The sequence below is a fragment of the Chenopodium album genome, chromosome 8 (genome assembly GCF_948465745.1).
Source record: "Chenopodium album chromosome 8, dcCheAlbu1.1, whole genome shotgun sequence".
Classification (NCBI taxonomy): domain Eukaryota; kingdom Viridiplantae; phylum Streptophyta; class Magnoliopsida; order Caryophyllales; family Amaranthaceae; genus Chenopodium; species Chenopodium album.
In genome coordinates this window covers 37,319,158-37,338,543 of record NC_137841.1, presented here as the reverse complement: position 1 = coordinate 37,338,543, position 19,386 = coordinate 37,319,158, and the positions used below count along the sequence as shown (strand labels likewise).

Below are 19,386 nucleotides of genomic sequence, written 5' to 3'. Positions count from 1 at the left end.
TGAGAGAATATACAAGGTTAGTTTTTTTTTTTTTTAAAAAGGAAAAATTGCTCCCATTAATCTGAACTTTGCCTCATCCACCGAAATTAATCTCTACTTTCGTTTATTATCTATCACTCCTAACTTTATGGGGTATTAATTTCTATTGCACCCTACAGGTCATCCAACCTGATATAGTAGGTTACCTAGACACGTGTCAACACGTGATAGGTCCAAAAAAAATTTTTAAAAAAAAATTAAAAAAAAAAAAACAAACCCAACCCAGCCCAGCCCCCCACCCCTATCCCGTAAAACACTCCATCAGGTTAATTCGCCCACCCCGCCGGAAATTCGCCCCCACCCCTGAAATCCCCTCCCCCGCTGCCGGAAAACAACATATAAACACGGAATGAGTGAGTTAATGGTACCGTTAAATATATGTACTGTATAAATCTAATATAGCTATGTGTTAAAAGCGAGTTTAGATGTAGCTAGGCATTCAATGGTAGGCCGTAGTATTTATAAAAATTTGGCTTTTAACACTTAAGCTTTTACAACTTTTAATATTGAAAACAACATTAAACTGGAATTGGCCAGACATGATGCATATGAGAACTTCCTTATAGAAACGTTGTCCTTGTCACAATTTACGTTGTACTTGATAGCCCAATCATCAAAACTGGATGGAGATAAATCCGATGTTTAATAGATATGTTATAAGCTAAGACAAATGGACAATAAATTATAAATATATTAGTGTGATTTTAGAGGATATTGGGTAAATAGTTTGCTCACCTCTTCTCATATGTAAATAATTTGCTCATCCTTAAAAAAAAAAACGGAAAATTTCACATTTGCTACCAGGGAAAGGACCCTAATTCACATTTGCTACCCTTTTAATTTTTTATTTTATTTTACTACCACCTAAATTAGAGTTTTTTAAAAATCACTACCACTTAACGGAATCCGTTACGATTTTCGTTAATTTTATTAAAAAATAAAAAATAAATTAAAAAATTAAAAAATAATTAAAATAAACCACCCTCCCCCGCCACCCCTGCCGGCGGCCGGCGGCCGGCGCCCATAACTTCAGTCGGCGCCGGCGCGTGCCCACCCCCTCCCTTTCCCCCACCCCTACGCAGCCAACGCGAATCCCCTTCCCCTTTTCCCGTTCTCGCTGCCTCGACCAACAACCCCGAACCGAAACCAAAACCACCCCCGGAATCCGCCCCCAACCCCGTTCCCTCCACCGAATCGACCCCCCTCCCCTTTCTTTACCGCGTTTTCGGCCTCCCCTAACCCTAAACCACCACCCCAAAACCACGAAAAACGAATTAAAGGGGGCTGATTGGTTTTCTCGTGAGGGTTGGTGGTTGATCGGGTGGCTAGGGTTTGCGATTTAATTTGTGGCTGGCTGGAGAACCTCCACGCTGATGGGTGACTAGGGTTCGAGCTGGAATCGGGCTGGGAATGGGGCCGTTTTTTATTCGTGGTTGTGTGAAGGTGTTCGCTGGAACCGGGCTGGGAAAGGGGTTCGTTCTTGGTGGTTGTGTGAAGGTGAGGAGGTGTTGGTGGCGTTTGGGAAGGAGGTGGGCTGCTAGTGGAGTTTCGCGGCTGCCGTGGGATTCTTTGGGCGCCGGCGTTGATGGGAAATGGAGGTTGGATGGTGGCAATGAGGGTGGTTGAAGATGGAGCGGTGGCGGTGAGGTGGTTGGACGATGGTTGGGCTCCACTAACGGAAATAGTAACGGCATCCGTCAAATGGTAGTGATATCTAAAATTTTGGGATTTGGGTGATAGTAAAATAAAATAAAAAATTAAAGGAGTAGCAAATGTGAAATCTACTTTGAAAATCAGTATTATATTCAAAATTGAGCGATTATTTGAAGACATTTTATTTTATTAATCATAAGTTTATTCATTTATTTGTACCATATGCCTTAAACTTGTATACATCAATAAATGTCGCATCTTGAACCGCATATTTTTTGTAGAAATAAAATTTATCTTTGATTAAAAGTTAAAAAAAAAAACACTATCCTTTGTTACACAACAAAATCATCTTGCTTAATTAGTTTTGATTTCACATCCTGAGATTGAGCAACATTCGTATGATCTGTATCTTTCACTGGCTTCAAATCCTCCTTAATACAGAGTATTGTTGTAGACTAACATGATCATCAACCTACATCATCATATTAAATAAAATAAGCATATAAACACCACCATTTGCTTTAGATTATGATGATCTACTCAACTATCATAGTTATCATCTTACCATTTCACCGTTCATATCATTATATAGAGCCATATACCATGATTTCCAAAAAAAGAAATTTGAATTTGAGCATTTTTTAAAGCAAAACGAAAAACTACTCACCTGAACAGCAACACAAAGGGCCACTACTACACCAGGGTTGATAGTGCAATTCGGGTTTTTACTTGTCATCTTTTTTACAACATCCTGTACAGCTGGTATCCTTGTTGTGCTTCAACTTCAACAAGGATAACATTGTCCATGTCTTTAATCCATAATTGAGCATCCTTTAAAGCAGTTTCAACCGGTGTCTTTAATCTGCAGAATTTAAAGCAACCTGTCAGTAGTCAAAACAATTCCAAAGTGACACAATTTGAGCAAATAACTACAACAGTTTTATGTACATTATACCAGCCAAAGAAGTCTGAACATAACTCTTCGAACTTTGCTCTCGTGAGGGGTGTTTTGGGCCATCTTGTGTTGCAGTATTGAAAGGCAAGCTGTCAAAACACACCATTGACAATTTTAGTACTCGTAAAATCCAAAATGATGTCTGAAGGCACAAACAATTTTTTTTTTTTTTTGAGGAATTATACACATTTACATGGTTAATGCTAATATGAGTTAACGACAAAAGCTCAATCTTTGCCTTCTCAGCTGAAGAGCTTGTTTGTCATTCCGAAGATCAATATCCTCATTCTTCTTGAAAGTTTCTGCTAGCCAGTCTACCATTCTGTGTAGTAGCAATTACAAACAACTATATCATTTCACTGCATAAAATTAAAGAACCGATTCAAGCTAACACAGAATTAGGCACGCCGATTCCTCGTTTCCTACCTTATCGGAGTCATCACCACCCAAATGAGTTTGTCTCCTGATGTAGATAACACCTTGAAAACTTTTTCTCCAACCTCAAGAACTGCAAAAGGCAGAAAGAGTTTCGTTGCAATGTAAGAAATCTGATGTACCGCATCAAAATGTAAACTATTGCAGAAGGCTGATAAATACATGGAATTTCTCACAATTGGAGTTTTTCTTTATGAAGAACTCACCAGAAACATTAAAATTACCACCAAGATCGAAAACCAAAATCGTCTCGTTATTCTTCTTCTCAAACCCAGATGCTAATGAAGCAGCAGCAGGGAAGCATTCAGTCTGCCCCATAAATATATCTAACAATTCACCACTCTAAAGAGTGTAAATTCACTTAAGGGGAACATTCCATGATCAACCGATGCACGGAATCTGCATCGGGATTTCATCTTTTTTTTAATGGCTGGTTAGGTTACATGAGAGATATTCAATTAAGCATTCTCACTTTCCATTTACATGTTTCTCAGTATCTTGACAATTCTACTCTTATAATCTATAGTTAGCTTAAACCATAAAACAGGAGAGGGAGTGTCATAAATCAAACCATTATAGCTTTTTCTACTAAAACAAACTGCTTGCAACATCCAAATATCCTGATCCTCTCTTTCTCTTTGCCTTTCATTAAGGCAAACCAGTCACCAAAGCCGCTTCAAATGATTAAATATAGATGCGTATGAAACTAATTCACCAAAACCGTTTTCAAATGATGAAATAAAGATACACTTGAAATCAACAAGCTAGCCAATTGAAGATGACAAAATTAAGTGTATCCAGAAAACAAGGCAGGATAGAGCTATTTGATTGCAGGAACCATTAAGTTATCATATTCGAAAGGATTTCCTTTCTGCAACATTTCTCAAAGCGGAATAAGAAAAAACACTTCTACTCACTCAGATTGCCAAATTTAACACCAAAAGTAGCCTTATTCCCATTCTGAGATGACAGATTGTTCTGAGTAGCCAAATAATTTAAGTGTTAAACAGTACAATGGATCATCCCTCCTTCCCTTCTTGTTAAACGGTTCCTTTTTAGGGTTTCAAATTGTTTGTGTTCGTAGGACAATCATGCCATATCAAAATTTCTTCACAGATGCATATATCAAACATTGCAACAATTGAATCCTCAAAACTAAAAGAATCTTAATAAGTGCCTTACATGTGAAGGAGTAGCCCTATTTCGTTCGAGATCAGCATGTTGGACATAGAAGTTGATTAAGCTTTTTTTGTTGCTGAACCGTCATCAAATGGGACATCTTCTGCTGCTTATCCATCATAAAAGCTTCGTAGTGGATGGTCATTTCCTTGTAAGGCAAATCAAAGGCAGTTGAGAGCTTGAGACAGTAAATCTTCCAACTTGATGAGCTGAGTCTAGAACCTATAGGAAAAGAGACAACCCCATTCTTTATAAAATATATAGTGAACATTTCATAATCACACATGAATAGAGCTTAAGATAAAATAATAGTTGAAGAATCCGATGCATGGTTCAAAAATGTGGTTTCGGTCGTGATATCGATAACGACCGCATGTCGCGGGAACAGAAATGATGCGGTTGTCGCGGAACAGGTTGCGGATGTTGTGACCAAATTTAATTTTGTAGTTTTGATATTTTTTTTCATAATCTTACTCACAAATTTTGAAAATAATATATTTTAAAACATTTTTAACGGTCAATTATAATTATTATTAATTCCGATGAGAACAAATGACATCAGAAAAGACAGTTCTCAATGCAAAGAATACAATTGAAATTGATCTTAAGCTTCTAAATTTTCATCAATTGCAATTCATTAAGGTCCAAAACACCAATGCATATGAAAGCCAAAACAAAACAAAATTATGACACAACCCATAACAGAATCCCAAAATCATCATTACAATTTCACAACCTTAATATTAGTCCATATTCTGAGATTAAATGCCACACAAAACAAAATTATACGACACTGTCCAATACAATCTTCCAAATCTATCATATTTTAAACTTGTAAATCCTCACTCAAAGGACCTACTGAAGTTTAGTTTCTGTAAGAATTCACACACACTCAATCTATCACCATACTATTTAAAAGAAAGTCAATTTAAAGAACCTCAAGTTTCAAGCTCAAAATAAAAATAACACAATCAAATGATCAAACTCATTATCCCACCAAGATAAATGCAACACAAAAGAACCTCAAGTTTCAACCTAAAGTTTCTCTGAATGACACAAAGGTTAAATCCATTTCACTTTAAAATGTGATGTGTCCTACTTTTCACAGTATTTTCAGTGACTAAGATGCACACAACCTTACCCTATTCACTATCCAGCCATATCTTTTATTTTGGATTAATAGTTGGACAAGGAACAGAAACCACTGGTACAATAGCAGAAACAAGGCAGTCATCATTTACAAATGCAAATGAACTATGCAAAACAGCACTGTGGATTGAAAGAAAGCAGATGATACTTGATCAATTATGAATATGACTAACCAATAACACTCAATAAAAACAAGACCTCAGGAGATTTATCGTCATATTCAAGAACTTTGGACCTGATGTTTGTGACTTTATTGACTCAAGATTGTAAGCAGTGAAATAACCACCTTCAAATGAGTCAAATCAATATTGTAAGCAATGAAAGTTGACCATGAAAATGTTTACATTGGACCATATCACTTCTTAAATTACAGCCAAAGAACATAAAATAATGACAACATATAATAATTGCAATAATAAGCAAAATTTCATCAGCAAAAAATTGTAGGCTATAATAAGGTACTACTTAAAGGGTTTAATAAACACTCATTCCAACCTTAGATACACCCACATCATTTCCCCATATATTGTCAGCCTCAAACTCTCTTTGCTTCCCTTGTAAATCTTTTTGTACTTCCTTTGCAAATTGTTTGATTTCTTGCTCCCTACAACTTGTTAGAAATTAGAGATTGATTAACACAAATAATCCAAATAAAAAATTAACAACAATAACGCTATTAAAAGGCTAAGATCAAACATCAAATCAAAGTTTATAAAAAAACACATGAAAGAAATAGGAGAGAAATTCAGATGATGAGATCTCAATTAGTAGTCGGTTACCAGCCTATCTCAAGCCTAGCTACTCGCCCACTCCCAAATCCCCAACCCTACTCTAGTACTCTTCTCCACGACCCTAACCACTGCCCCACCCCTCTCTCCATCCCCACCACCATTGCACCACTCCAGTCCCAATCCCACCACCAGAATCGCCCTCTTCCCTTCCCGACCACAGCTGCCAACCTGCCACCCTACCAGGCCAAAACTCCCACACCCCACTAATCAGTCCCTATTCCACCCCACCCTTCTACAACCCTGATTCCACCAATTCCCAACCATCGCAACCAACCCTCACCACCAAATACTCCCACACACCCCCACCAACGAGCCAGAATCCCCCACCTCACCCAACCACAACTCCCTTCTTCCTCATGAACAGCAGCCACCTGCAATCCTGGCACCCTGCTGCTGCTCCATCTCCTTGCACCAACAATAACAACCCCACATCACCAATTCCTCAATTGTATTCTGGGCATTGTAGTCTTCCTCAATTCACATAATCCCACAATCACCAATAATATGATGCATTGTAGTCTGGGCATAGAAATCCCTCCCAAATACATACAAACTAACATAAGATTAATGTTATAAAACACTTTGATGCATATACCCAAGCAACAACACCCTATGCTTTTGGAAAAAAAAAATTCAGTCTTTGCTACATTAAGCAATTAGTTCCTGCTTCAAAATGTGATTAAAAAAAGGATGATTAAGCTAACAATTCTTCATCAACCCCAAATATTATTTCCATTAGACATAGCATGGGAAAATGGGGAGGAGGAGGATAGACAATATAATTGAGAGGAAGATTGGCTGAGAAATACTCGAAGATTGGCGTCATATTTTAACTTGGAGTTTTGACACACTCCCGGTTAAGTATTGAATTGAGAAATGAGAATTTTGTGAAATGAGAATCAGATTTGTGCAATTTTCATGGTGTTTGAAGCTTTTTTGTGAAATACCATTTTTATTACTTTAGGAAATTTAACGAATTCGGAAAACCAAAGTTACATATACACAATTGATTAGACTTGATGGATGCTCTTCAACTTAGTAGTGACCATTTAATATTTATACTATAAATGGTCAGAATCAACATATTAAACAATACTTAATATTAATTTACACTAAATCTCTTCACCACGTCAAATTAAATCAGAATAATGTTTACAAATTTTTAGTAAGTTCCATTTTCAAGTCCACAAAAAGAATAAAAATCAAGACCACTTCAAAGATCTCAATTTGATTGTAATAAACTCCCAGTCCAAATTCTAGGGTATAGCTTGAACACTTTACTTGCATCAATTAATAGAGCATGTAAACAAGAGTAATGCATAAAGGAGGGGACTGAAGTTTTGGTGTTTAATTAACCAGGAGACTCAAGTTTCAATTGTCACAGGGGACTTAGTCCAGTTTTTCGGCCAAGCTAACCTGCAGCAATCGGTTACCTATTTATTTATTTTTTATATTTTCTATTCCAACTTTACCAACAAAGTATTCAAGTTCACACAGTACATGAATAATACTCTGTAGCAAAACCAGCAATTAAGCAGAACAATCACAAAATGAAAACAGAAAATCTGTACATATCTTCAACTTCCCGAAAAATGCCATATAATTTCAAGAGGTGAAAGTGAAACTTATGACTACTCACATGAATATATTTGCCAAAATACAAATTAGAGAGCAATCTAACCTGGGAAGAAAAGTGTTAATTAAGGAGGTAACAAGAGAAAGTTGTTTTGCCACTTTTCATAGCGCCACAAATGAATAGAACAGGAGGCAGCATTCTGGTAAAACTTTTTGCTATGGTGTCTACAGCGTATAAGAGGGACATAGCAGCAGATAAGCCCGACCTTTGACAGAGTGAAGAACAACAATCTTTGTTGACATGGCACATGCAAATTTGAAATCACAAAGCTAAAAAAATAGAAGTAAGAATAAGCTTTTTATACTGAATAAATTTAACCTTAATAACGCATAAATTTAAAATTACACATTTGTATAAGAGAGGTGAAGACAATAATGTAACAAAAACTGCAGCTAGAAAGGTGCAAGCCAGATTGCCAATTCACGAGTCATTATGCTCTTCAAAAGATGATCCCAGATTGCAAGAATTGATGTTGGTCTTATTAGTTACAAGTACCCTGTAATGCTAACATAAATATCTAGATAATCAAACGTCAACATAAATATCAAGATAATCAAACATCACGGCGCACTTGAGCTATAAGAGAGTAATTTCATAGCACCGAGATGTCATTGAGATTCTATGGCATCACAAGGCAAATGCATAAGCTTAAAGTCACTTATTAATAATGATCACAGCGCACTTGCCACACTGTTGTAATTGTGAATAATGCCAAGAAGCTTAGAGTCACTTATTAATAATGATCAAAAGTAGACAAGATAACAGCTAAAATTAATAAAGAGCTTACTTGCACCAGAAGAATGCAATTCTACATACACCAGCATCTCTACGAGCCAAAAACTCCCTAACGTGAGATTGAACTATGATTGCTGATTTGGTTGCTATACTATATTCATGAAAAGCCTTTGACCTTAATCCTGCATCTTCTTGATCAAATATCGGTGTCCTTGGTGAGCTAAAATAGGGTGATGTGAATTACTTTACATACCAAAGAATTAGCAGCATCTTCTCGATCAAATATCGGTGTCCTTACTCCTTAGTGAGCTAATACTTCACTGCATAATGATCTCAGTGTGCATAGTTCTGACACGAAAGAAGTTGCTAACTTAATCTAATATTAGGTTTAGTTTAATCATTAGTTAAAAGTTCTAACAGGAAAGAAGTTGATGGACTGAAATTCATTTTAATATTATTGACACTAATTGGCATCATAGACCCTTGATTTCCAAATCCAAAACATTCACAACTGAGTAGTATAACATCAAAGTTTCTGGAACCATGTAAAGTAATTAGCATATTAAATTATTAAGTATTAACAGAACGTCAGAAGTCACAATAATAAGTTTATAACTCACCATAATCATGAGCCAATTAAAATTGAAGAACTACATACTGCAAGTCGTGACTTCATTTTAGCCATATAAAATAATTCTTAGAGCTATCTTTAAACACTATAGCAAGAAATAAAGCACACATTTCAGTCACTCACAGTCTTTGTTGACCTGAAATCACAAAGCTGAAAAATAGATTTAAGACAATAACCTTAATCCTGCATAAATTTTGAATTATATATTTTGTGTAAGAGAGGTGAAGACAATAATGTAACAACTGCAGCTCTAGAAAGGTGCAAGCCAGATTGCCAATTCACAAGTCATTATGTTCTTCAAAATATTGATATAAACATCAAGATTATTAAACATCAACATAAATATCAAGATAATCAAACATCACAGTGCACTTCAGCTATAAGAAAGTAATTTCATAGCACCGAGATGTCATTGAGATTCTATGGCATCACAAGGCAAATGCATAAGCTGGACAATTGATGTGCTCTGTGCACACTTGCCACACTGTTGTAAATATATTTTTATGCCAAGAAGCTTAGAGTCACTTATTAATAAAGATCAAAAGTAGACAAGATTACTGCTAGAATAAACTCTTACATCCTTTATTTTTCTTGTAGTTGTAGTATTCAATAATAAAGAGCTTAATTTTAAGAAATGATTCCATTGTGGCCACTATTCAAATGTACGGATTAACAAGCTCAACTTAATTATAAAAAACCTTTGAAGATTTCCTATATTTTCATCATTATATCACTAAATTTGCACCAAAGTTGACAAAATAAGAAGCCAAGGGGTAGACCAAGACAAACCTGAGCTACCTTTCATAAAATTTGGATTCCTTTTTCGAAGGCTAAAAGCAACCACCAAATTACCTGAACTCATCACTGACACCATATGCAAAGGTTATGTCTAGAAACTCTTCTAATATAGCTGTTGTGCTTGTACATGAATTCATAAGCATCAAAGGTTTTCATCATTGTGCTTCTAAAATTTAGGAATATCAGAGAACCAAACACATTAAGTTGCAAGATTCATTTACATCATCTCAGCTGTGAACCAAACAACCAGCTAGATTCACCGTTCACTAATTAAATTGAGATACATAAACTTAATGGTTAGCAAGAAGAAAAAATCATATCATTCTTCCCATTGATCAAATTCCAATACTTGCAAAAAAACCAATATATATACTCTTATCCTTCATCTTTCATACTATATCAACTTCCCAAATAATTACATATTAACAATAACTCTATAATCATTCGAAATATTACAAACCTTTTTGTTCTGCAATTAAAACAAATGAATTGATCCTACTAAATACTAATTTCACCCAACTATCAAATTCAATATAGCATCTTTACATCAACTGACCAAATTAAATATAATTAGATAAGCATTAAACATTTAAAATAGATAACTCACCCATTCATGTCTATAAAATTACATTAAAGTTCATGAAGCACATAAGAGCAGAAAGTAAAACATATAGAATGTTGATGCTTAATCGGATTTCAAAGGCCCAATCAAAACAATCGAATAAGGGAACATAAAGCAGATTCCATTAGCCAGAAGCATGAATATGCATATATTATTTCAGGAAAAACATCAAATTAATCACGATTAAGAGCTAGGTTATGATCGGTTAAAAGGGGAAAAAAAAATTCAAATTATGACATACCTCGCAAGCTGCTTGAATGGAGGGGATAGCTTAGAAGTTCCTTCAATGGAGGATCGGAGGGATTCACCACCGCTCTTGGGTAAGTGAGAAAGCATATGGCAAAAAGAAAGAAAGAAAAAGGAGAGATGGAGTGAGAAAGATTGGGGTTCAAAGGAGAGAGAAACCAAAAGGCAGAAATGAACGGTGGAGAAGGAAAAAGGGGAAAAGCAGCTGAAGTTGAAGACCAGAGTCAATTAACAAGGAAAATAAGAAAAAGAAAAAAAAAAAAAGAAGCAAGGGTATAATCGTCACTACACTGTAGAATTGAAATAGTAACACAACTTCTGGTTCTTAAAAGGGTAAGGATATGTTATTAATTATTGCCTACCTCATGTTAATTGTTTGGCGAGACAATTCCCCTTCCCACTGTCCATTTCGTCATCTTCCAAAACAACCCATCCAAACTATTACGGCTAATCTCTTTGGTTTGTTTTTTTTTTTTTTTTTTTTTTTTTTTTTTTTTTGCATTGTTAATTTGGTATCAAATATTAATTTAATTTTTCAAATTACCAAATAGAAGTTTAAAATGCATTATTATATTGATATAATTAGTTTTTAAATTGTTTAGAATATCCAAAAAATATTCCACATTCACCATCCAAAATAAAAGTTTCCTCCTACATGAACAACCTATGAATTAAGAGGTTACAAAAAAAATGTTTATAAAGAACTACTAAAGTCCTTAGTTCTTGTTGTAAGAGTCTTGAGTTGAAATTGGTCCTCCATCATCCATAAAACTTACTTTTTCTTTGCCTTTGCTTCTGAACATGCGTTGATACCAGTTTGTGTTGGTTGGCTGCATATATTAAAAACATATTAAAGATTAAATAATTGTCCATAAGACCATTACATAAAATAGACAAACATAAGCATAGAATGAGTGATGAGAAACATTTACTTACATTTATATATTGTTCACCGGTGGGTGCTTGGTAGACTCCAACTCCTATTGGGACCTACAACAACAAATGCAAACAAATATATAAGAAAAGGAAGTCAGCAATTTAGGGTTTAAGCTAATCACAAAAAACTCACCATGGCTCCATTTCCTCTACCCTTTCCCCTTCCCCTTCCCCTTCCTGAGTCAGGTGCTGCTACAGTTTCTGCTACACTAGCAGTAGTAGTAGTTGAGCTACCATCCTTCCTCGGTCTACCCCTCCTTCTTTTAGATGGTGCTTCAACTTGTTGGTCTTTCAAGGGGCATTTCCTTTTGTTATGAGCCTTTGATTTGCAAATTGAACAAGTCATTTGTATACCATGTTTTGTGAGTTTTCCGGGTTTTTTTGGGTCTTCATGGGGGTGCTTTCTTCTACATTTTCTTGGTCTACCAGGGCCGATTTTTATCGACGGAGGTTGTAACAGCAACTCCTTTTTCAAGCCAGACCTTTCACTAACACAAGGGTTGATAGAAACATCATATGCCTTCAAGTAAGTGTCCTTACGTAAATAAGCATCAACATACTCCTCACAATCGTGTTTTAACCATGTCACTGCTGAAATAACATGGGCACATGGCAATCCGGTCAGATCCCATTGCTTGCAAGTGCAAGTTCTCATGTTCAAGTCCACTACGAACTTGTCGAGATGGTCTGTCACTTGAAACATATTTAAGTTCGAAGCTTGAGAATAACATTTTCTTGCTTTTACTTTGTTTTTCTCAAGCTTGGTCCTAAGTCTTGGACAAATATCATCATTTACTTTCTCCATCTCAAGTTTCTTAACCACTAACCTTTCCATTAAAGCAGTCCTTATATCCTCTAACACGTCGATAATATGCTTTGACCTAGCCTGAAGTATGTACCCATTAAAAGTTTCCACCATATTGCTAACAACCACATCAGACTTTCATGAGGGCGAGATATAAGCTATACAAAATTTTGTAGGATCACAACGCTCAAAATCTTGCGCTGCACTCGGAGAAACCTCTCTCATTTCTTTAATTGCTTCTAGTAACTCAATCTCAGTGTAAGCCCACGTTGCTACCCAAAACAATTATTTTAACTCATCGCCACGATTCCCAGCCTTCTAGTTTGCATGAATGTGCCTAGCACATAATTTGTGATCAGCGTTTGGGTACACCTTAGCAACCCCAGCAACAATACTCTGCATAATTGAGCAAAAACGATAATAATACTACAAGATTAACAAACAAAGACACATAATTTCATGTAAAGAATTGAAAGCTAGCAGATTAAGGCACTAACCTTGTGTTGATCAGAGATAAATGTCCAACCTGTCCCATTTGTTCCTTCGAGACAATGCTTCACTTGAGTAAGAAACCACTCCCAACTGTCGTTATTTTCCCCTTCAACTACTGCCCAACATAAGGGATACATTTGATTATTTGCATCTCTTCTAATTGCACTCAACAATTGACCACCTAAAAAGGTTTAAGAAAGCATCCATCTATACATAGAAGCCTCCTACAACCTGCTTTGAACCCCTTCCGTAAGCCATCAAAACATACAAAGAATCTTTGGAAAACGGGTGGCCCTTTAGTGATATTGGGATTAGTTACCAATTCAAAATGGCTTGTTGGGTTAGACCTTTTCAACTCTTCAATATACCTACCTAGTTTTGCATAATGTTGCTTCATACTACCGTGAAGTAATTTATGTACTGAAGCCTTTGCCCTATAAGCCACCCATTTTGACACACAAACTCCATAGTTCATTTTTACTAACTCAATTAGCTCTTTTGCAGGCCAGTGTGGATTCCTCTTAAATATGGGTAAAAATTGTTTTGCGATCCATGAACTTTTAACCTGACAATTCTTCAGCATACTTCTACATTTGTGATCATCAACCACTGTCCTAACAAATAGAGTGCACTTTTTGCTACTCCATGATGCATATACAAAAAAAATTACAACCATCTTGACACTTTGCAGCCACCTTTTTCTTCTTTTTATTTGCAATACCAAACCTTAAAGAGTATCCATTATTAACTCCATAGCAAATCATTGCATCCTTAAATTTTTGAACAGTGGGAAATCTCATACCAACTTGCCAGATCAACTTAGTGTAATCAGTTCTCTCATCAACTAATGGGATCATTGTCCTGTGGCCGAGAATCTCATCTTCACTCTCACCGTGACTGTGCATATCTCCATCAGAGTCATCATAATCGGATGCATAACCCGTTTATTTTTCAAGACGAATGTCCCTATCAAGCATTTGCTTCTCCAAGTCCCTGTACAACCGATGTTTTTCCTTAGCAGATGCCCATTCCTCATCACTCGTAGGTGCCTCATCTTCATCGCCCTCAATAACAACCTGTTGTCCACCACTAACCTCTCTCACTGTATTTTCCTTTAGTTCGTCATTAGTGGTTGATAACTCTTCATTCTCAGGATCATACAATTCATCACCAGATAAATCACTTCCCTCGAACTCCCCAACTAATTCCTGCCATGACAAAGGTTGTTCTTTGGGTCTAGGATCTTCCCACATGTACCTCTCATCATCATCTACATAAACTTGAGTAGATGGAGCTTTGTTTGCATTGACACTGGAAGGAAGTAGCTCAACGACTTCAGGGTCATTAACTCCATGAATAGTGTATACATCAACCACTTTATGGATTTGTAAAAGTCTAAGGAGTTCTAAGGCCTCTTTATCAGTTTGCATTTGCATCAAGCCGTGTTCTATTTTTTCGCCCGGTATCAAGTAATAAAAGTTCATTTTCCCCTCATAGTGAAAATCATTCCCAATGCCAACAAACTCGAAATATGAACACTTATCAGGATCCACAGTCACATAATCACATTCCCCACCAACATATTTAAGAGGTGACCCAACGAATTTCCCACCATGGTGCCATTTTAATTCATAGTTATCTGGAACCATTTTGAACTACAACCAAACAATCAATCCATAAACTAATTAACACATTACACACAAAAATTATCATACTTAACAATATAAAAGTCAAATATTGAATGTCATACGAACTCAGAGAATAAAAATAACATGGAAAAGGTTGACTTATCAACTTCAAACAAATATTTAATAAAAATGGGGGAAAAGGTAGTAAGAGCCCTAGTTAGTAAATTTAAAAATGAATATCATAAAAGTTTAAAAAAAAATCACATACCTTGATTGCAATATTGCACAGGTTCCAATTGTTGTTGATATTTGAAGAATTTCGTTCAAAAGCTTTGTTAGTATTCTTCATACTCCGTAAATTTTTGAGAAAAACGAAGAAGGAGCAGAGTTTTTTTATGGGTATGTTTAGGAAGAGGACGAAATAGAAAGTGGGGAGGGAAATTGACTCGCCAAACAAGTAAAATAAGGTAGGGAATAATTAAATAATTAAAACATATTTAATATAAAATATAAAATATTTGATTTACATTATAAAATTAAAATAATAAAAAAAAAGTGAACGGAATATTCCTCAAGATACCTTTTCCGGTGACCGCCGTACTATTTTGCACATATAGTATAAAAGGTGGTACCGCTAAAAGCAAATAGCCGAGGTTGTATTATTTTGCACACACCGTTGATAGTTGGGATTATTTTAAGCCAATTTTCCTTTTTTTTTCGGAAATATACTGTTATCTTTGAGAAGAAATAAGTGGGGCTGTGGGGGCGTTTGGTATGTGGGAATTGGGGTTGGGAATGGGACTTTTAATCCTACTTGTAATAAAATCCCTTGTTTGTTAGGTGGGAACGGGATTAAAATGGAGAAGGGGATTGGGGATATATGCCCTCTATTCCCATCAAAATAATCCTAAGGAGGGGCTGGTATTATGATATGGGAATTGGAAAGGGTGGTAAAATGACTATTTTGCCATTAATGAAAAGAAAGAAGGAAAGGTTTTGACAAGGACATTTTTGTAATATTGTTATTTAATACCTACCATATTCCCATTCAACAACCAAATAAAGACTTGGGCTTACTTTTATGAATTCCCATCAAATATTCTCAATCCCCATCCCATCCTCTAATCCCCAAACTCCCATTCCCACATGCCAAATGCCCCGGTGTTTATCTAAAGGAGCCCTCAAGTGCATTGTTCTGGTAAGGGTGACAACGTAATTTCGTCAACAAGCAAAATTAATTCAAGAGAATTCGCCGATGTTCTTTAAAGTTGCTATGTTGAAATATGCTCTGGTATACTGTGCTGACTCAATCTGCTCTGCTGACACCTACTCTTTTCTGTTAGAATCTCAAAATAATATAATCTTCATCTCCCTACCTCTCCGTCAATTTTGCATCCATTATCTCTCTCCCATCACTCAAATTTGAAGCCTTAAATGGAGAAATGATCGGCTGCAATGGAGAAATCGAAGATGGTGACAAACTCCTATCTTTTGGGGTTAACCATGCCGTTTGTTTTTCCATTTCTACTTAGGATTTTAGTTTTATTCGACGCCGCGCGAAAATATGTTGGTGGACATTGTCGTTAGAGAGGAAGTTTCAATGGAGGAAGAAGTTTGAGTATCTTCGATGGAGGACGAGCAAGGCTTGAGCATCTTCAAATGGAGGAAGATAATGTTCAAGTTAACAGTGTTTATCAAGATTATTTATAATTATTTTATTGAACTTTACAGTTAGGCAATAGATAGAATATCTATAATGATCTGGCACAAGTATAATGTTGTTGTTATTTACAATCGCGCCACTAGATAAACATATACTACGTTTATCTATAAGACTAACTAGGGCTCCCTCAGATTATAATAACAAGCTACGTGACACACGCTACGCGTGTATATTATAAGAAATTTATTAATTTACTCATAACATTGTTATTGTGGTTTTTTTCGAAAATCAATACTTACATAAACTTTAAATTTAAGAACGAATTTTTTTTTGTCAATGGGACATCTACTCCACTTCGTGTACCTCAGTTAATCTTAAAAAATTTTGTTGATCGTTGAGTTTTTATATAATATAAAAGATTGAAAACTATACTGTAAACGTCTACGGTAACTCGGTAATAGTACGTATATAGATTAGATTGATGTATAATTTTCCTTTTATATTTTCTAATAATTTTTTAGGTTTTTTTCTTTGTAACATAGACTTTTTTGAGGGAACTATATTGATATTAATTTTTTTTTTTTAATAAAATCATGATATAGTTATCTTTCAACAAAGTTTAAAGTGGTTTTTTTCAATAAAAAAAAAAGTATATGTGGTTTGTGGTTAGTTACATTCTTTTTTTGTTTATGAAAAGTAGATAATTTTTGTTTGTTTTTAGTAATAATAATTCTGGTTAGTGGGTAGTTAGTTTTTAGTTTTGTTTTTTTATTTGAACTAGTTACCCTAGTTCAAAATGGAAAATTTCAGAGGTTGTTTTTTGTCAATCGTATTGTTGCGTTAGAACATAATGACTTATTTTGTATGATTATATTTCATGAATTTTGAATGAATTGTTAAGTTTTTTTTCCTAGTAGTGTGACAATCTAACATTATTGAGTACTTTAAAAAAACCAATAAATATTTTGATGATTTTAAAGTAAGTGAAAATGTTTCGCTAGTTGTACGTTTTTTTGTTTTAAAGTTGAAATTTTCGAGCCCTTTTCATAACACAATACATGTTTTGAACTTCCGAGTGGTTTTCCGCTGCGATAATGAATTGTTATGCTTTTTTTCCTAGTAGTGTAACAATCTAACAATAATGAGTACTTTAAAAAAGCCAATAACAATAGTTATGTGTACTTAATAAAATTCAATAAGGTTTTAATTATCTAAGTGATTTTAAAGTAAGTGAAAATGTTTTGCTAGTTGTACTTTTTTGGGTTCTAAAGTTGAAAGTTTCGAGTCCGTTTCTTTTAAAGACAATACAGGTTTTAAATACCCGAGTGATTTTCCAGAGCGATATTTTGTTAGTACGCTGATTTTTTATTAATTAGATTGTACATATTATATTTTCAGCTTTTTTGCTATTTTTAGAATGTTCTCATTTTTATTCTTATGTAGTACGTTTGCAGTGTTATTACAAACAGAATAAGAAGAAACATGCATTACGATTTTCAATGGCACTAATTCACTATTGCAAATTGCAGATGAAGAGACACGAAATTGACATAATGTTTTCATTTTGCTATTTATTTCTTTTTTAAGCGGTTTTCTTTGTGAAATTCTACTTCCTAAAAACGATCTCAAAGAGACACACTTTGAGTTCCTCTGAATTTTCATCTGCTGCTTAAAATGGCTGATTTTAATGGTGGTTCCTCGTCAAAGTTTCCTGATGTTTCAAGCGAACATGAGAATTTGTATTTCAAGTCGTTTGCTAGGAGGAAAGCTGAACTCAAAGATTCCTTAGCCGTGAGTTTGCATGTCCGTACAGAGGCTGATCGGAGATGTGATGTTTTACGGAGGGAGTTGGCTGAGTTGGAGGATGAGATGTCTTAGTTTAAGGATTTTGAAAAAAAAAAAAATCAGGGCATAAGAGGGTTAGGGTTGATAGTGACTGTGTTGGTGTTATAGAAGTTGTTAGTGGTAGTGATGGTGAGGCGGAAGTTGGTTCTAAGTCAAAGGCGTCTTGCATGAGAGACGTCTGGTGTGGTGGTTAATGTCGAGGGTGGGGTTGTTGACATGGAGATTTCCTCGGATGATGAGGATGTTCAGTTTATTGCAGAGGTCCCTTGTCAAGTTGTCGAGGAGGTGCAAGGGGAAAGTGCTGATCAAGCTGCTTTGGTGGTTCATCAAGAACCACCAGTGGTTCATCAAGAACCACCAGTGGTTCATGAGGAAGTGCAGCCTGAAGTAGAAGAGCAACAGGAAGAAGATGAGGAAGAAGATGAGGAGGAAGATGAGGAAGGAGATGAGGATGAGGCATAAGACGAGGAAGAAGAAGATGAAGAGGACGATGAGGGTGAGCCTCAAGAAGAGCAGGTTCAGGGGGAAGTGTTTGAAGAAGAGGCAGGGGATGATGATGATGAAGGACAAGAAGTGGATCCCAGGGAGTTTGATGTAGAATCCGAGGATGATTTTGGAGATAAAATATATCATTACTCTCCCGGGGATTCTGATGTAGATTCGGAAGCATTCAAGTTCCCCTCGCCCTAGTAGTTCGGGTAGTAGTTTGTTTAGGTTTTTTTTTTTTGCAAGCTTGTGAAGTGTAGATTATAGTCTTTTGCATCACTTTGTAGTTGTTAGCAACTTTTTAGTATATTAGATGTAAATCTATATAGCTCTATTAGGTTGTAATTGGAAATTTGAAATTAATGAAATATGGTTAATATTCAGATTATTGTTTTTAGAGTTTTGTTTTGTTCTGTTCCTTTTTTAAGAAAATAATATTTGTGTCTTTTGCAATATTGTGTGTTGTGATAGTATATTGAGATATGTTATTGGTTTTGTCATGGAATGCTGTTATTTTCTTCCAAAAGTTTTGTTGTTTTGAATTTATGTGGCTCATTGGGATCATTTCGTACTTAAAGTGAATTTAATTATGTTGTAATTAGCTATATTGGAAACACTAATGTGAATGTCGAGGGAATAAAAAATGAGGTCTAACTTAACGA

General features: G+C 35.4%; 1 long non-coding RNA gene across 13 annotated transcripts; it reads right to left on the bottom strand.

The window, feature by feature from the left end:
* Positions 1–1,712: 1,712 nt before the first annotated feature.
* On the bottom strand, positions 1,713–11,244 carry LOC145641822 (uncharacterized). Of its 13 annotated transcripts, none has more exons than XR_014115542.1 (10): positions 10,865–11,070; positions 9,993–10,067; positions 7,883–8,920; positions 5,906–6,014; positions 4,265–4,483; positions 3,074–3,155; positions 2,886–2,969; positions 2,648–2,736; positions 2,360–2,554; positions 1,724–2,164 (listed from the first exon to the last, which is right to left on the bottom strand). It is a non-coding gene; the product is annotated as an uncharacterized LOC145641822 (long non-coding RNA). The 13 variants fall into 13 exon arrangements; XR_014115544.1 differs by having other exon boundaries at positions 1,762–2,164; positions 7,883–8,106; positions 10,865–11,067; XR_014115537.1 differs by having other exon boundaries at positions 1,713–2,164; positions 7,883–10,167; positions 10,865–11,244.
* Between the last annotated feature and the right edge of the window lie 8,142 nt (positions 11,245–19,386).